Below are 6,000 nucleotides of genomic sequence, written 5' to 3' on the forward strand. Positions count from 1 at the left end.
AGAAAATACTAAAAAGTCATTATTCAATAATAATTATGTCTACTTGATCTACTTTTCTTTACTTAAAGCAAGGGTAAAACTTTTTCTTTTCTTTGGCGTAAAATGAATGGATAGCTACACAAAATTAAACCCTTTGTTGTTCTCTCCCTGTAGGTTAAAATAACCAAAATGAGCTGATGTCAACTCCATGAGCAGTTGAGCAAGCTCCTCATGAAGGCAGCTCTCTGCTTAAACAACATTTATTTGTGAAATAAGCAAACTGCCTTTTTTGAATAATGCACAACTCAGGTGGCTTTGAACTGCCTTTCAATGTTACCATTGTTAGAAAAAACAATGCTTTCAGAGTGAGTCAGGTTGTGTTTTCTGTGACTGTCAATTACATTTAATCACTTGGATCAGCACCATGAGATCCAGCGTGAACAAATAAGGGATAGAAAAAGGCACATTCTCAGCTGAAAAGCTGATGCTGAAGCTGACCTTAGACCCAAAATCTTCACGACTGACAACCCTAAAGCAAAGCAGATGCCAGGGCCAAAAAAGGCCAATGGACACAAATCACCTGGAAAAGCCAGTGATGCAGAAATACAATCTCAGCAGAAAACTAAAGACAGGGAATACATTAATTTCCGATCTTCTTTTCTCTTTAAGCTTCACCTTCTAAGATGTTTGATTTTAGCTCGGTATTAAATCTTATCTTCAAAGTTAACATATTTGGTTTTACTTGCATTCTGACAAAAAAAGGGGGGACGGGGGGGGAATAACTTTCTTTAAAATTGCACAAAACGTTTCCACCGTACAGGAGAAGGAGCTCTCAGCTGCTACCATTTTAATTTCTTTTTAAGTTTGTTGAATAGATAAATAAATAAACATATACTGGATGATGAAATCCTTACAAAGTACAGTTCCTTGAGCTTTACAGTTCAGTCTGGCATGTGCCTGTGTGGTAGTTATATAGTAAAACTTTCTCATGTAAATTCCCATCATAACTAAGAGACAGTGCAGTCTAGAAGCTTTAGAGGCTGGCTTTATTGCTCAGGCTGAAATCACACGTCTCACTTTCTTGGCAATATACTCTGCACTTGAACACAATGATTTTTCTTGTAATACATTGCCTGAGAGCTAGTAAATTATACCCTTCCTCACCAGTGGCGGCCAGGTCTACTTTTCAGAAAAAGCAATTAGAAAAAAGAGGGGGTCCAATTGCCAGCAAACGTGACAAGAACAGTACATAATGTGTTACCAGTAGATGAAGCTCTAACCTCTGCCACTTTCCTTTTTTCTTTCTTAAAGGTGATTCAGAAAAACACCTAAGGATTAACAATCCTATATACGCCTGCCACTGGATAATAGGTATGTTTTTGCTCCAGGCTTACGGATAAATCTTGGGATGCACTTCAACCTGGAGATTGGGTCTGCTTCTAAGACGAGACGAAAGTTTCATAACTAACTATAGGCTTGTTCACAAAACATGGCCTGCCAATTTATTTCTCTTAAAACGGCACAGCACTAATTAACAAAAAAGGAAACTCAAGGGTGATTGTGTGGTGAACTTGCACTTCAATGAAGCCAAATCAGAACACAGCATTTAAATTTAATCACAAGGCAAAATGCTGCATAAGTATAGTTCCCTTTTACGACAGTCTAGCACACATCTAGTTTCTTTGCAGATGCAAAGAAACTAGATATTTACAAAATTTATATGTGTAAGAAACATATAATCTTTTTTTTTCTCACTTTCTAATTTTGTTGTTGTTTTAGGCTGATAAGGAATACTGGAATTATTTTATTTTCCTAAGTGCCGAAATTTTAAATTTATTTTATTGAAATGTCTGTCTGGATGAATGGGCCAAAATTCCTGTAAACTATTATAAGGATTCCTAAATGTTTGACTCAAGTCACCAGGTTTGGCATTTCTACCAAATACTAATGAAATGTAAACATCTGAATTTGAAAAAAAAAATCATTGTTACATTAAGCAAATATGTTTGGTAATCCTGAAAAAAGAAACATAAATTTAGTCAGATTTACCATAATCTAATATCAATAAATTAGTATCTTTTTATAGTATATGTGTATAACTGGTTTCAACTTTAAACCAGTGAAAGTCAATACGTCAGTGGCAGTGATGGACAAGGAAGGTAAGAGATATTTAACATATACCAAATAAAGAATTTGTTTTCTAAGTGATACAATAAAAATATCTTTTATTTTCAAGTGGCTGAATAAATAGGTCAAAACAAGAGGTATTTGTTCTGTGGACGGTACAATGATGCAGTCAAACTCTTTGTGGCTTTTCTCTTTTGATTCCAGGCTCATGACGAAAGCTCTGCTGCTTTCTGAGTGGACACATTGTAGTTTTCATGCTGTGCAAGTACTAAATCTATTTCAAACTTAACTTATCACTTATCCAGTCAAATTATTTTTTTTTCCTCAGTCATGTTAGACTTCACTGCCTAAGAACAATCCCGCCATGACTTTTTTTAAAAACTGTTAACATGTTTAACTTTAAGAGGTATAAATGCAAAAATAAAAAAATGTAAAGTTATGGAGGAGAACAACAATAATTTGTGATGATGTCAAGAAAAATAAAAAGGGAACCTATAAGGGTGAGATTAAGGAAGTTGGACCGAAAAGGTAAAAACCGACAGAAGAAGTTCAGTAAAATATGAATAGGAGGAAACAAATAAGTTCCCCCAACAGATAAGACATGTCATAAAGATCTTTTGTTGATGTTTACAGTAACAGTTAAAGGTACAAAGGCTAAAGTGCATATTCCAGCATTACTTTCACAGTGAAAGTAACTATTTTATGTTTTTAACGCATTCTTAGGGTTTAGGGGAATGTACCTATTTATTTATTTACAAAAACTGCTTTTTGTTCAATAAATAGTGACAGGATGGAATCAGTGGTGATAAAACATGCCAACTTGTGTGCTTATCTCAACATTTCTTTTACAGGACTTGCCCCGGGAGCACCCTGTTGCCATGGCAAACAGCAAATACTCAACTGCCTTTGTATTGACAATGTTTTGATCTACTTAGTGACAAAATGCTTGTCCAGCGCATCACTTGATGTAAGCAGCTGAACGATGCCATGGCGTTCTGACGTAATCTCATTCAGAAATATGAAAACAATCAACCTGGCTGGAAGGTTGTGCTAGATGACAGCAGATTGCACTGCAGTTTGCGTTCCACTTGGATGGCTTTTGAAATCCCCCTGTCCTGACTAAATTCGATTTTATCTGAGGTTGTGCCAGCTGATATTTCTCCCACGAGCCATGAGGTGGCAAATATTGCACGTGTCTAGAGCACATGAGTAGTGAAGTCACATTTACCTCAAAAAATACTTTTAGGAGTTTTGTTGCGTTGAACTTTACTTTAACTAGTGTTATATTTTTTATGAAGTATCATGCTTGCTTGAGTACAATTTTACTCTATTTTCGTGTGCTGACTTTCATTCTGTCTGGGTTATTAAAACGTGTACAGGCTGATGTGGGTCTATAAACATGTGCAATATAAATAATGTAATTTGGGTTCAGCTATCCGATTTCTGCCCCACTCCAAAAGATTTTGCCTCACTCGCTTGAAAAGAAGATAACCTCTTGTTCTCCTTGCCACTCTCTTCAACTGAGACAAATAACCCTGAAAGAGAATCATAGTACTTCATTTTTTCCAGTATCTTGATTAGGTATAGTAAAATAATCATTAAAATGTGTTTCACACATTGTTTCTCATCTGTTGGTTTCCAGAATGAGATTTACATCTTTATTGCATATTTTACTGCATTGAAATGTTGCATGATTGCATGAAAACGTTGGCATTTGATCTTAAATATAACTGTACTCTTAGTTGGTAGTGGATAATTAACATTGCCACAAGAGTTGTTCCTTAGAACAGTACAAATACTGGTTTGGCATGCAGATGGATGATGTGATCAGACAGGAAGAAGAATTCCGACTCAAGTGAGTGTACAGCAGTAAATTACACTGTATTTATACCTTTCATTTGCTATTAAGTACTCCATGTCTCCACTTGATTGTAAAGGTGTCAACAGAAAGTGAGTTACGAGGCTTAAATTCCTCACGGAGAATGGAATCTTTCTTCCGGCAGAATCTTGCAGTAATGCATAAACACCTTTTCCTGGGCCTGTCTGAACTCACACTAAAAGTATTTTCATTTGTAAAGCCCGAGTGAAAAAAGAAGGAATCACTGCAAGTCAGAACAAAATAATGATAATCTAATTGGACTAGGATGAGTTCATCTCTCCTAATTGTTCACACCCATATCCCCTTGGCTGCAGTTACAAGAATGTGTAGCATTTTTATTATTTTGAGGAATACAACTAGACCTTCAATGAACATGAACATAATTGATTCCACTTAATGTCATTTGGTAATTACATTTGGAGTACTCACAGTACATGCTGACATCTTGTCTTTCTTTGAAAATAACAGATGTAGTAGTTGCCATAGGGGGAGCTTTGTTTCTGTTGTGTAAAATATTATCTATCCATTCCTCCATTTTTTCCCTCTTGTCCAAGATTAGGTTGTGGGGGCAAAAAGGTCAAGGAAGGAATCCCAAAGATTCCTCTCCACAGTGACATTCTGTAACTCATCCTCGGAGATCCCAGTCCAAAACACATATAAAGTCCCTCCAGCAGGTTCTGGGTCTTCCCCTTTATCTCTTATAAGACGACCAGACCGTCTAAACTTATACCTTTTGATGCAGTTGCCTATAAGTTCCCCTAAGGTGATGGAGCTCCTTGCCCTGTCTCTAAAAGCTGAGTCCTGTCACTCTTCTCTGAAATCCAGTTTCAGCACCTTGTACCCAGGATCTTGTTCTTTTTAAATCATGATCTGAAATGTATGATCGTAATTGCAGGTGGGTCAGACTGAGAGCAATTCTACAGTCTCACTGATGGTAGGCCTTTTCCCCAAGACCTGACTCCGTGGATTGGAGTTTTGTCTTAGGGGAGCAAACTGAGATTCCCACTGGTTCAGCCTTGGCTGCTGGGGATCAGCATAAGGAAGGAGACTCAGTCAACATGGACCCACCACCTGCAGAAACATTGAGCTTGGATGTACAAGCTCCTATTGGTGTAAGGAATTTTTTTTTTTTTTTTTTACAATCACCTTTTATTCAGCCAGAAAGAAAAAACATTTCTGGTTTGTCTCATTATCTCTAATAAATGGAGTTTTGCAAAGCTTCTCTAGGGCCAGATATGCGAATAATATCTGTCAGAGAAATTAGAAGATTACTTGAACTGGGTAGGGCAGTGTTTCGCAACCCTGGTCCTCACCGCCCCCCTGTCCTGCATGTTTTAGGTATTTCCCTTCTGCCACACACCTGAATTGTATCTCTGGGTGATTAACAGCCTTCTGCAGTACATGCAATCATTTGAATCAGCTGTTCTGGAATAGAGGCACATCTAAAACATGCAGAGCAGGGGGGCGCTGAGGACCAGGGTTGAGAAACACTGGGGTAGGGTGAAAAGCACCGCTAGTTTCACTTCGGTTCTTCTCTATCTATGTGTTGAGATGTGATCCCAAGACTTAAAACACCTGACAGGATCCAAGGGAGTGCAGTAATCCTCATTATGAAAAAAACTCAATGACCCAAGGGAGATGGTACAGTTATGGAAATTCTTCGAAGATAAGACATGGAAAAACAGATTACATAACCACCGTCTACCAGTTCTGTACCCATGGGCATGTTTGCACAGTTAATGCATTCCTATAAGCATGCCATTACTTCTTAATCCGACATGAAAACTTATGCAAGAAAGACCATAATATGCTGAGTGCTTATGATGTCTGAAATGAGCATTTGCAAACCAAGACACAGATAGCCTGGGCAAGCATAGTAATATCAACTTCCCGGTTAAAGCAGTTCCCCTGAGATGAAACTAGACATAATGATGTTTGTGACATCTTCGAAACAAACTCGTCTCAACATTATATACCCTCGGGTAAAGCAAAGATATTGAGTGTGTCTTGTCCTC

Source organism: Poecilia mexicana, unplaced genomic scaffold (assembly GCF_051168715.1).
Source record: "Poecilia mexicana isolate PSO_F unplaced genomic scaffold, ASM5116871v1 scaffold_6, whole genome shotgun sequence".
Lineage (NCBI taxonomy): Eukaryota > Metazoa > Chordata > Actinopteri > Cyprinodontiformes > Poeciliidae > Poecilia > Poecilia mexicana.